The sequence below is a fragment of the Oncorhynchus mykiss genome, chromosome 12, assembly GCF_057628025.1.
Source record: "Oncorhynchus mykiss isolate SJ-2025 chromosome 12, ASM5762802v1, whole genome shotgun sequence".
Lineage (NCBI taxonomy): Eukaryota > Metazoa > Chordata > Actinopteri > Salmoniformes > Salmonidae > Oncorhynchus > Oncorhynchus mykiss.
This window is the reverse complement of record NC_143033.1, coordinates 87,795,343-87,809,378: the sequence shown is the minus strand read 5'-3', so window position 1 is coordinate 87,809,378 and position 14,036 is coordinate 87,795,343. Positions and strand designations below refer to the sequence as shown.

General features: G+C 47.0%; 1 pseudogene; it reads left to right on the top strand.

Annotated features, from left to right (window-relative positions):
• Positions 1 to 495: 495 nt before the first annotated feature.
• LOC149979419 (uncharacterized) overlaps positions 496 to 14,036 on the top strand; it is a 34,886-nt pseudogene continuing 21,345 nt past the window's right edge.

Here is a 14,036-nt window from a genome sequence, read left to right as displayed (position 1 = left end):
TCACATGCTGCTGCTACTCTGTTATTTTCCTTATTCTTATTATTATCTATCCTGATGCCTAGTCACTTTACCCTGCCTTCATGTACATATCTAATAGCTAATATTTTTAGAGAATTGGATTGATTGATTGTCTATATGGCCTCCAGACAGCTCCAGTATGACTGCATGGCCTCCAGACAGCTCCAGTATGACTGCATGGCCTCCAGACAGCTCCAGTATGACTGTATGGCCTCCAGACAGCTCCAGTATGACTGTATGGCCTCCAGGCAGCTCCAGTATGACTGTATGGCCTCCAGGCAGCTCCAGTATGACTGTATGGCTTCCAGACAGCTCCAGTATGACTGCATGGCCTCCAGACAGCTCCAATATGACTGCATGGCCTCCAGACAGCTCCAGTATGACTGCATGGACTCCAGACAGCTCCAGTATGACTGCATGGCCTCCAGACAGCTCCAGTATGACTGTATGGACCCCAGACAGCTCTAGTATGACTGTATGGACCCCAGGCAGCTCCAGTATGACTGCATGGCCTCCAGACAGCTCCAGTATGACTGCATGGCCTCCAGGCAGCTACAATATGACTGTATGGACTCCAAGCAGCTCCAGTATAACTGCATGGCCTCCAGGCAACTCCAGTATGACATGCTGAGCACTTGTTGGCTGCTTTTCCTTCACTCTGCGGTCCAAATCATCCCAAACCATCTCAATTGGGTTGAGGTTGGATGATTGTGGAGGCCAGGTCATCTGATGCAGCACTCCATCACTCTCCTTCTTGGTCAAATAGCCCTTACAAAGCCTGGAGGTGTGTTGGGTCACTGTCCTGTTGAAAAACAAATGAGTTAGTCCCACTAATTGCATGCCAGATGGGATGGCGTATTGCTGCAGAATGCTGTGGTAGCCATGCTGGTTAAGTGTGCCATGAATTCAAAATAAATCAATCACTGACAGTGTCACCAGCAAAGCACCCCACACCATCACATCTCCTCCTCCATGCTTCACGGTGGGAACCACACATGCGGAGATCATCTGTTCTCCTATTCTGCATCTCTCAAAGACACGGAACCAAAAATCTCAAATTTGGACTCAACAGACCATAGGACAGATTTCCACCAGTCCAATGTCCATTGACCGTGTTTCTTGGCCCAAGCAAGTCTCTTCTTATTATTGGAGTCCTCTAGTAGTGTTTATTTTGCAGCAATTCGACCATGAAAGCCTGATTTTGTGACGTGTTTGTTTGGTCTTTGTCCTCGTGCCTTTACATGGCACGCTGTAATTTTGGGTAAAGAAATTTAAAAAACTATTACACATTCCTGCGCCCGATCCTTCACACAACGTGACTCTTTTTGTCTTTAAGTAATGATGGACTTTCTTTTCTCTTTGCTTATTTGAGCTGTTCTTGCCACAATATGGACTTGGTCTTTTACCAAATAGGGCTATCTTCTGTATACTACCTCTACCTTGTGACAACACAACTGATTGGGTCAAACGAATTAAGAAAGAAAGAAATTCGACAAAATAACAAGGCACACCTGTCAATTGAAATGCATTCCAGGTGACTACCTCATGACGCTGGTTGAGCGACTGCCAGAGTGTGCAAATCAAAATCAAATCAAATCTTATTAGTCACACGCGCCGATACAACAGGTGAAGACCTTACAGTGAAATGCTTACTTACGAGCCCCTAACCAACAATGCAGTTTAAAAAAAGAATACGGAAAAGAATAAGAGATAAAAGTAACAAGTAATTAAAGAGCAGCAGTAAATGAACAATAGAGAGACTATCTATATACAGGGGGGTACCAATACAGAGTCAATGAATAGACTGACGAGTTTCAGAAGAAAGATCTTTGTTTCTGGCCATTTTGAGCCTGTAATTGAACCCTTTGTTGCTCCAGATACTCAACTAGTCTAAAGAAGTCCAGTTTTATTGCTTCTTTAATCAAAACAACAGTTTTCAGCTGTGCTAACATAATTGCAAAAGGGTTTTCTAATGATCAATTAGCCTTTTAAAATGATAAACTTGGATTAGCTAACACAACGTGCCATTGGAACACAGGAGTGATGGTTGCTGATAATGGGCCTCTGTACGCCTATGTAGATATTCCATAAAAAATCTGCTGTTTCCAGCTACAATAGTCATTTACAACATTAACAATGTCTACACTGTATTTCTGATCAATTTGATGTTGTTTTAATGGACAAAAAATGTGCTTTTCTTTAAAAAACAAGGACATTTCTAAGTGACCCCAAACTTCTGAACGGTAGTGTATATTGTACACAATAAAGAAAAGAAAATACGGTTCAACAGCTGAATAATGCTCCCAGTGTTGATCAAAGCTCAGAACGCTTATATTCTTGACCTGAGTTTTAATCGCGCCTGCCTCTTTGCGAACAAGTGGAGTAATGAACAGTGATTTGTTCGCTATGTTCACCTGCATTCCCCGGATTTGCCTCCTGGATTTTCCTTTATAACAGCGCATTCAACACTCTTTCAAACGGCCAGCTCCGCCCTCTCACGGCACAGGCCAAGGTCCTGAGACATAAAACAAACTACCTTAGCTCGCAGTCAGCTCAAGTAGGTGAATAGAGACACTGCGGATGTGAGATGCCGGTCGACGTACTACAGACATCCCCCAAACAAACAAAAACCGACTCTCGGAGAATGACTGAACAAATAGTAGTTTATAGATATGTCAGTCAGTAAGGTGGCTAGCTGCTGGCAGAGACTTCTATTGCAGTAACATTGAACGGTTCTGGCTAGTATTACTTAGCCAGCTAGAAGAATGAAGTATGAAGCTAACGTTAAACGGAGTCTACCTCAGCAGGAGCAAAAAATACGCTACTAGGTTCTCATAATAACCTTACTTTACAAAGAGTAGGATACTGAGACAGACAATGATGTGGTGCTGAGTGGTGAGGCTGAGCCAGGCTGCAATGCATGCAGGAGGAAGCACAGGAGACACAGAGAGAGGAAGGAAGCAGTAAGAGAGGTTGGTACAGTGGTTCCCGAACTAACAGTGGTTCCTAAACTAAACCCTGCTTATGGCCCTGAATAGGATGTCAAATGTAGTGCACTAGTACAGGTAAATGGCTGTCATCTCTGAGGCAGCACCTGTCAAAAGCTATACCACAAAACCCTGAGCTGTGGTGGTAAGTGGTGGGGGTGACAGTACTTCAGGTCCCAGGGTAGGTTGATGTAACTGTGGTAATGTCACTTAAAATAGCTGTCATTTGCTTCGGTTACTCCATAGAAGCCTCTCCAAGCCAATGAAACAACAGAGGCAAACAGCCCCACCAATCAGAGACACACTTGAGGGGGCTTTGGGTTCTATATGAGCTTCTCCTTCAAACCATAAGCAAAATAATGAGGCCTGAGGAGGCTTCAGTGAATGAAGTAACCTGGTCCAGGGCGTATCTCAATAGAATAGTCTGAAGTGGCTTCCTCTCCTTGTTTCCTCTCCTTAATCTGAACTGATCTAAAAGGAGAAGACATCTGAAAACATTATGGTTTAAGCCCACACAACGGACCTTCTCCTTACAAGGTCAATGCATACAAAAGGAGAGAGAGCAACTTCGGACTATTGGCAAACACAGCATTTCCTGCAAAGCTGACTGCCTCCACACGCAGTCTAGTCCTCTTTGACCCCCATGACCTATGACCCCTGTCCATTATCTGAAGCATCTTCTGCCACGGTGGCTCAGGAGCAATTAGTGGAGCTGCAGTGATCATACATAACACTATAACTGACTTGGATTGGATCTGTACAGCCCTAAGAGAGAGAGAGAGAAATGTTATGCCAAGGATTGGATTGAGAGAGCGAGAGAGAGACAGAGAGAGAAATGTCATGCTAAGGATTGGATTGAGAGAAAGAGGCCCCAGACTCCACTGATAAGCAGACACGCTAGCTAATGTGAAAACAGCAGGTCTGTGCCTGTGTGTGTGTCTCTTTACAGTCCCTGCTGTTCAATAAGGTGTATTTTTATCTGTTTTTTAAATCTGATTCTACTGCTTGCATCAGTTACCTGATGTGGAATAGAGTTCCATGTAGCCATGCCTCTATGTAGTACTGTGCGCCTCCCATAGTCTATTCTTGACTTGGGGATTGTGAAGAAACCGCTGGTGGCATGTCATATGAGGTAAGCCTGGATGTCCGCGCTGTGTGCTAGTAGTTTAAACAGACGCCCGTTTGCATTCAGCATGTCAACACTTCTTACAAAAACAAGTAGTGATGAAGTCAATCTCTCCTCCACTTCGAGCCATGAGAGACTTACATGCATGTTATTAATGTTAGCTCTCCGTATACATTTAAGAGCCAGCCATGCTGGCGTTCTGAGCCAATGTTCCTTAGTCCCTCTTTGTGGCACCTGACTACACGACTGGACAGTAGTCCAGGTGTGACAAAACTAGGGCCTGTAGGACCTGCCTTGTTGACAATGTTGTTAAGAAGGCAGAGCAGCGCTTTATTATGGACAGACTTCTCCCCATTTTAGCTACTCTTGCATTAACATGTTTTGACCATGACAGTTTACAATCCAGGGTTACTCCAAGCAGTTGTAACCTCAATTTGCTCAATTTCCACATTATTCATTACAAGATTGAGGTTAGTTGAGGTTTAGGGTTTAATTAATTATTTGACCCAAACACAATGCTTTTAGATTTTGAAATATTTAGGACTAACTTATTTATTGCCAACCATTCTGAAACTGACTGCAGCTCTTTGTAAGTATTGAAGTAATTTCACTTGATCTAGTAGCTGATGTGTGAAGTGTTGAGTCATCCACATACATAGAAAAAAAAAGTAAGGGACCTACACAGCTGCCCTGGGGAATTCCTGGATTATGAATTCTACCTGGATTATGCTGGAGAGGCTTCCATTAAATAACACCCTCTGTGTTCTGTTAGACAGATAACTCTTTATCAACCATACTGTAGCAGACTATGATCGATAATGTCAAAAGCCACACTGAATACTAACAAACATTATCATCAATTTCTCTCCGCTAATCATCAGTAATTTGTGAAAGTGCCGTGCATGTTGAATGTCCTTCCCTATAAGCGTGCTGAAAGTCTGTTGTCAATTTTTTACTGTAAAATAGCATTGCATCTGGTCAAACAATTTTTTCACAAAGTTTACTAAGGGTTGGTAACAGGCTGATTGGCCTGCTATTTGAGCCAGTAAAGGGGACTTTACTATTCATGGATAGCGGATTGACTTTTGTTTCTCTTTAGGCCTGAGGGCATACGCTTTCTTGTAGGCTTAGATTGAAGATATGGCAAATAGAAGTGGCAATATCGTCCACAATTATCCTCAGTAATTTTCCATCCAAGTTGTCAGACCCAGGTGGCTTTTCATTGTTGATGGACAACTAAAATTGTTTTACCTCTTCCACACTCACTTTTCGAGTGAATTAAAAATTACAATGCTTGTCTTCCATAATTTGCTCAGTTATACTTGGATGTGTAGCGTCGGCATTTGTTGCTCACATGTCATGTCTAAGTTAGCAAATTTTGCCAATGAAAAATCATTAAGGTAGTTGGCAATATCAGTGGTTTCTGTGATGAATGAGCCATCTGATTCTATGAATGATGGAGCTGAGTTTGCCTTTTTAGCAAAAATTGAATTTAAGGTGCTCCAAAGCTTTATCATTATGGTTAGTGACAGAGACAGGGACTGGCTGGTTGAAAGCTGCTTTTTCATTAACTTTAAGGCGTGGGTCTGTGGAGTCTAGGGCCTCTCTCTTTTCCCCTCTCTCTCTCTCTTCCTTTTTCTCTCTCCCATGCACAGGCCTACTCCTGTCCCTCTGCAGTCAGACGGGTGTAAATCACAGTGAACACATGCTCATAAACCAGCGATATGAGGCCACACCTCACCCTACTCCTCTACACCAACCCACAGGCTTCCTTCCTCTCTTTCTCTAATAACTCCTTCAATCTCTCTACCATCTCCTTTCTCTCTCTCTCCCTCGCTCTCTCACAACTCCTCATATCCTCTTCACCGTATGCTGTCTCAGTCTTGTTACACTTTTTCCACGCCTCACTCTCACATCTCCCTCACTCACAGCCTCTGTCACTCTTCTGCCTCACTCCATCTCTTTCACACAACTCTCTCTGTCCTTCTCACCCGCTCCTACTCTATCTCTCTATGTCTCACCCATACCTATGTCTCTTTTGCTCCCTCCCCATTCTCCCTATCGCTCTCTGCCTCTCTCTCCCTCTCGCTCTCGCTCTCTCTCTCTCTCTCTCTCTCTCTCCCTGTCTGTCTCTCTCTTTCTCACTCCAACCAGCCTTCCCTTCCTTCCTCTCTCTCTCTTTCCTGCAGTTTTATGATCTTCAGTTGGGAGGTCAGTCACAGTACCAAGAGCACAAGGAGAGGGCAAACACGTCAAAGCCAGGATCAGCTGCTTTGGCTACTTCTAGATTTCCTAGTCTTTTAAAGGCGTCCTTTGTTAATACAATAATAACGGAATGCTTGAGAATTCTGTAAATATGTGTGCATGTTGAGCATTGCATGACTGGTAGTGGTATCTTGTAACTGTGTTTTTTTAATAAATGGCCTACAGTATGTGTGTGCTCTCCACTAAGAGCAGGAGAGGACAACCCCACAGTCAACATCCATGTAAACACTCCTAAACAACACACACCATCAAAGCTGCCACCATCTCCCCTAAGCTGAAACACAAGCCATTCATACCCGACTGAGATGATGATTGATGGCCTGGGACTATACCTGTTGTTCCAGTGATCCCCTTAGGAACCAGTTCAATGGCTTCTAATTTGGAATCGGAAGGTTTGTCAATTCAATCTACTGATCTCCAACTGACACCCAACATTGAGGTGGTGAAACTCTTGTGACCTGTTGTCACAAACACACAAAGTACACAGATACAGTGTACTCACAAGTGACAGTAATACAGCATTCCAAATTCAGTCTAAGAGTGTTCACTATGGCAGCAAAAAAGAAAATACTCCAAAAAGGAAAAACAATGGCAGCAGAAATGGGAAAGAGAGAGTGTGTATATCTGAGTGTGAGAAAAAGAGAATGTGTGTGTGCAGTATAGACAGGGGCGTGGTGTGAGAGAAAGAGAAACACATGTCTGCAAGAGAGAGGAGCAGACAGGTGATAGAGAGAGAGAGAGAGAGAGAGAAAGAGAGAGAGAGAAAGAGAGAAACTGAGATTATGTAAAGTGCTTTGGTCATCCCCAGTCTGCACACGCACAGCGGACCTGCATCACAGAGCCAGGAGAGCAAAGTCATAGCTCATCTCATAGCCCACCGGTGTGCTGGGGGGGTTGTCTGGGAGGAAAACAATACATACTGTATGGATGCTGTGAGTCTGAGACTGGGATGTGACTCTCATACCAAATGTACGTTTTTAGCCTACAGTTAAATGGTCTATTATGAAAACCCTCTCTGTTATTCTGAGCGAAGAGATATCGATTCAAAGTCCACCACACCCCTGTTGTTGATACATGCTAGGCCACCACCACATGTACAGTGACTTCAGAAGTATTCATTATCCTTGACTTATTCCACATTTTCTTGTGTAATCGCCTGAATTCACCCATCTAGAAACAATAACCATTAAAGACAAGACGAAAACATGTTTTTATTCATTTTTGCAAATTTATCGAAAAGGAAATACAGAAATATCTAATTTCCCTAAGTATTCACATGCCCGAGTCAATACTTATTAGAAGCACCTTTGGCAGAAAGTACAGCTTTGAGTTGTCTTAGGTATGTCTATATCAGCTTTGAGTTGTCTTAGGTATGTCTATATCAGCTTTGTGTTGTCTTAGGTATGTCTATATCTGTTACGGTGCGTGAATGAGGACCCAAAAGCGAATCAACTTAAACAGAGCTTCTTTAATTACCAAACATAGGTAGGCTCAGATGGACCGGCAGATTCCGACAGGACAGGACAAGGTTACAGCAAACATGACGACAGTCTGGTTCAGGCATGAATGACACAAACAAACAAGAATCCGACAAGGACAGGAGCAGAAACAGAGAGAGATATAGGGACCTAATCAGAGGGAAAAAAGGGAACAGGTGGGGAACGGGGTGAATGGGTAGTTAGAGGAGACAAGGGACAGCTGGGGGAAAGCGGGGGAGAAAAGGTAACCTAACACGACCAGCAGAGGGAGACAGGGTGAAGGGAAAGGACAGAGACAAGACAACATGACAGTACCCCCCCACTCACCGAGCGCCTCCTGGCGCACTCGAGGAGGAAACCTGGCGGCAACGGAGGAAATCATCAATCAGCGCACGGTCCAGCACGTCCCGAGAGGGAACCCAACTCCTCTCCTCAGGACCGTACCCCTCCCAGTCAACTAGGTACTGATGACCACGGCCCCGAGGACGCATGTCCAAGATCTTACGGACCCTGTAGATAGGTGCGCCCTCGACAAGGATGGGGGGGGGGGGGGGAAGACGAGCGGGGGCGCGAAGAACGGGCTTAACACAGGAGACATGGAAGACCGGGTGGACGCGACGAAGATATCGCGGAAGAAGAAGTCGCACTGCGACAGGATTAATGACCTGAGAGATACGGAATGGACCAATGAACCGCGGGGTCAACTTGCGAGAAGCCGTCTTAAGGGGAAGGTTCTGAGTGGAGAGCCAAACTCTCTGACCGCGACAATACCTAGGGCTCTTAGTTCTACGCTTATTAGCAGCTCTCACAGTCTGCGCCCTATAACGGCAAAGTGCAGACCTGACCCTCTTCCAGGTGCGCTCGCAACGTTGGACAAAAGCCTGAGCGGAGGGGACGCTGGACTCGGCGAACTGAGATGAGAACAACGGAGGCTGGTACCCGAGGCTACTCTGAAAAGGAGATAGCCCGGTCGCAGACGAAGGAAGCGAGTTGTGGGCGTATTCTGCCCAGGGGAGCTGTTCTGACCAAGACGCAGGGTTGCGAAAAGAAAGACTGCGTAAGATGCGACCAATAGTCTGATTGGCCCGTTCTGCTTGACCGTTAGACTGGGGGTGAAAGCCGGAAGAGAGACTGACGGAAGCCCCAATCAAACGGCAAAACTCCCTCCAAAATTGAGACGTGAATTGCGGACCTCTGTCCGAAACGACGTCTGACGGAAGGCCATGAATTCTGAAAACATTCTCGATGATGATTTGTGCCGTCTCTTTAGCAGAAGGAAGCTTAGCAAGGGGAATGAAATGAGCCGCCTTAGAGAACCTATCGACAACCGTAAGAATAACAGTCTTCCCCGCTGACGAAGGCAGTCCGGTGACAAAATCTAAGGCGATGTGAGACCACGGTCGAGAGGGAATAGGAAGCGGCCTGAGACGGCCGGCAGGAGGAGAGTTACCGGACTTAGTCTGCGCGCAGACCGAACAAGCAGCCACGAAACGACGCGTGTCATGCTCCCGGGTGGGCCACCAGAAACGCTGGCGAATGGAAGCAAGCGTACCCCGAACGCCAGGGTGGCCGGCTAACTTGGCAGAGTGAGCCCACTGAAGAACGGCCAGACGAGTAGGAACGGGAACGAAAAGAAGGTTCCTAGGACAAGCGCGCGGCGACGGAGTTTGAGTGAGTGCTTGCTTTACCTGCCTCTCAATTCCCCAGACAGTCAACCCGACAACACGCCCCTCAGGGAGAATCCCCTCGGGGTCAGTGGAGGCTACTGAAGAACTGAAGAGACGAGACAAAGCATCAGGCTTGGTGTTCTTAGAGCCCGGACGATAAGAAATCACGAACTCGAAACGAGCGAAAAACAGCGCCCAACGCGCCTGACGCGCATTAAGTCGTTTGGCAGAACGGATGTACTCAAGGTTCCTATGGTCAGTCCAAACGACAAAAGGAACGGTCGCCCCCTCCAACCACTGTCGCCATTCGCCTAGGGCTAACCGGATGGCGAGCAGTTCGCGGTTACCCACATCATAGTTACGTTCCGACGGCGACAGGCGATGAGAAAAATACGCGCATGGGTGGACCTTGTCGTCAGAGAGGGAGCGCTGAGAAAGGATGGCTCCCACTCCCACCTCTGACGCGTCAACCTCGACAACGAACTGTCTAGAGACGTCAGGTGTAACAAGGATAGGAGCGGATGTAAAACGATTCTTGAGGAGATCAAAAGCTCCCTGGGCGGAAACGGACCACTTGAAGCACGTCTTGACAGAAGTAAGGGCTGTGAGAGGAGCTGCCACCTGACCGAAATTACGGATGAAACGACGATAGAAGTTCGCGAAGCCGAGAAAGCGCTGCAGCTCGACGCGTGACTTAGGGACGGGCCAATCAATGACAGCTTGGACCTTAGCGGGATCCATCTTAATGCCTTCAGCGGAAATAACAGAACCGAGAAATGTGACGGAGGAGGCATGAAAAGTGCACTTCTCAGCCTTCACAAAAAGACAATTCTCTAAAAGGCGCTGGAGGACACGTCGAACGCGCTGAACATGAATCTGGAGTGACGGTGAAAAAATCAGGATATCGTCAAGGTAAACGAAAACAAAGATGTTCAGCATGTCTCTCAGGACATCATTGACTAATGCCTGAAAGACAGCTGGAGCGTTAGCGAGGCCGAAAGGAAGAACCCGGTATTCAAAGTGCCCTAACGGAGTGTTAAACGCCGTCTTCCACTCGTCCCCCTCCCTGATGCGCACGAGATGGTAAGCGTTACGAAGGTCCAACTTAGTGAAAAACCTGGCTCCCTGCAGGATCTCGAAGGCTGAAGACATAAGAGGAAGCGGATAACGATTCTTCACTGTTATGTCATTCAGCCCTCGATAATCTATGCAGGGGCGCAGAGACCCGTCCTTCTTCTTGACAAAAAAAAACCCCGCTCCGGCGGGAGAGGAGGAGGGGACTATGGTACCGGCGTCAAGAGCTACAGACAAATAATCTTCGAGAGCCTTACGTTCGGGAGCCGACAGAGAGTATAGTCTACCCCGGGGGGGGGTGGTTCCCGGAAGGAGATCAATACTACAATCATACGACCGGTGTGGAGGAAGAGAGGTGGCCCTGGACCGACTGAACACCGTGCGCAGATCGTGATATTCCTCCGGCACCCCTGTCAAATCACCAGGCTCCTCCTGTGAAGAAGAGACAGAGGAAACAGGAGGGATAGCAGACATTAAACATTTCACATGACAAGAGACGTTCCAGGAGAGGATAGAATTACTAGACCAATTAATGGAAGGATTATGACAAACTAGCCAGGGATGGCCCAAAACAACAGGTGTAAAAGGTGAACGAAAAATTAAAAAAGAAATGGTTTCACTATGATTACCAGAAACAGTGAGGGTTAAAGGTAGCGTCTCACGCTGAATCCTGGGGAGAGGACTACCATCCAGGGCGAACAAGGCCGTGGGCTCCTTTAACTGTCTGAGAGGAATGTCATGTTCCCGAGCCCAGGTCTCGTCCATAAAACAGCCCTCCGCCCCAGAGTCTATTAAGGCACTGCAGGAAGCTGACGAACCGGTCCAGCGTAGATGGACCGACAAGGTAGTGCAGGATCTTGAAGGAGAGACAGGAGTAGTAGCGCTCACCAGTAGCCCTCCGCTTACTGACGAGCTCTGGCCTTTTACTGGACATGAAGTGACAAAATGACCAGCGGAACCGCAATAGAGACAGAGGCGGTTGGTGATTCTCCGTTCCCTCTCCTCAGTCGAGATGCGGATACCTCCCAGCTGCATGGGCTCAGCACCCGAGCCGGCAGAGGAAGATGGTAGTGATGCGGAGAGGGAGGCGACGGAGAGCGCGAGCTCCTTTCCACGAGCTCGGTGACGAAGATCAACCCGTCGCTCAATGCGAATAGCGAGTTCAATCAAGGAATCCACGCTGGAAGGAACCTCCCGGGAGAGAATCTCATCCTTTACCTCTGCGCGGAAACCCTCCAGAAGACGAGCGAGCAAGGCCGGCTCGTTCCAGCCACTGGAGACAGCAAGAGTGCGAAACTCAATAGAGTAGTCTGTTATGGATCGATTGCCTTGACATAGGGAAGACAGGGCCCTGGAAGCCTCCTCCCCAAAAACAGATCGATCAAAAACCCGTATCATCTCCTCCTTAAAGTCTTGATACTGGTTAGTACACTCAGCCCTTGCCTCCCAGATTGCCGTGCCCCACTCACGAGCCCGTCCAATAAGGAGAGATATGACGTAGGCGACACGAGCAGTGCTCCTGGAGTAAGTGTTGGGCTGGAGAGAAAACACAATATCACACTGGGTGAGGAACGAGCGGCATTCAGTGGGCTCCCCAGAGTAACACGGCGGGTTATTGATTCTGGGCTCCGGAGATTCGAAAGCCCTGGAAGTGGCCGGTGGATCGAGGCGGAGATGGTGAACCTGTTCTGTGAGGTTGGAGACTTGGGTGGCCAGGGTCTCAACGGCATGTCGAGCAGCAGACAATTCCTGCTTGTGTCTGCCTAGCATCGCTCCCTGGATCTCGACGGCTGAGTGGAGAGGATCCGAAGTCGCTGGGTCCATTCTTGGTCGGATTCTTCTGTTACGGTGCGTGAATGAGGACCCAAAAGCGAATCAACTTAAACAGAGCTTCTTTAATTACCAAACATAGGTAGGCTCAGATGGACCGGCAGATTCCGACAGGACAGGACAAGGTTACAGCAAACATGACGACAGTCTGGTTCAGGCATGAATGACACAAACAAACAAGAATCCGACAAGGACAGGAGCAGAAACAGAGAGAGATATAGGGACCTAATCAGAGGGAAAAAAGGGAACAGGTGGGGAACGGGGTGAATGGGTAGTTAGAGGAGACAAGGGACAGCTGGGGGAAAGCGGGGGAGAAAAGGTAACCTAACACGACCAGCAGAGGGAGACAGGGTGAAGGGAAAGGACAGAGACAAGACAACATGACAATATCAGCTTTGAGTTGTCTTAGGTATGTCTATATCAGCTTTGAGTTGTCTTGGGTATGTCTATATCAGCTTTGAGTTGTCTTAGGTATGTCTATATCAGCTTTGAGTTGTCTTGGGTATGTCAATATCAGCTTTGAGTTGTCTTAGGTATGTCTATATCAGCTTTGAACATCTGGATTTGGGCATTTTTCCCCATTCTTCCTTGCATATTTTCTCAAGCTCCATTAAGTTAGATGGGGAGCAGCGGTGAACAGCAATCTTCAAGTTGTTCTACAGATTTTCAATGAGATTTAAGTCTGGGCTTTGGCTGGGCCATTTAAAGACTTTCACATTCCTGTTCTGAAGTCTTTTCAGCATTATTTTGGCCGTATACTCGGGGTCATTCGCCTGTTGGGACATAAATCTTCGCCCCAGTCTAAGGTCGTTTGCACTCTGAAGCAGGTTCTCATCAAGGATTTGCCTGTATTTGGCTCCATTATCCTCCTCTTATCCTTACCAGTATCCCAGTCCCTGCTGCTGAAAACCATCCCCACAGCATAATGCTGCCGCCACCATGTTTCATGGTAGGGATGATTTTTGACGGATGATGACCTGTGCCTGGTTTTCTCCAGACATAGTGCTTTGCATTCAGGCCAAAGAGTAAAAATATTGTCTCAGCAGACCACAGAATGTTTTGCCTTATTCTCTGAGTATATCACGTGCCTTTTTGCAAGCTCCCGGTATGCCGTCATGTGCCTATTTCTCAGGAGTGGCTTCTGTCTGGCCACTCTCCCATAACGCCCAGATTAGTGTTGTGCTGTAGAGACTGTTCTGGCAGTTTCTCAAATATCAGCCGAGGAACTCTGTAGTTCTGTCAGAGTAGTCATCGGGTTCTTGGTCACCTCCCTGACCAAGTTCCTTCTTGCCCAGTTTCTCAGTGTGGTCAAATGGCCAGCTCTAAGCAGAGTCTGGGTAGTTCCATTTCCCAATGACAGAGACCACTGTGGTCTTGGGAACTTTCAACACTCTATAAATAGTTTTATACCCTTCCTCAGATATATGCCCCATCACAAATCTATTTCGTAGATCTACGGATAGTTCCCTGGACTTGATATAGTTTCTTCTCTGACATGCACTGTCAACTGTGGGACCTTATATAGAAAGGTGTGTTTCTTACTAAATCATGTCCAAACAATTGAATTGGCCACAGGTGGACTCCAATCAAG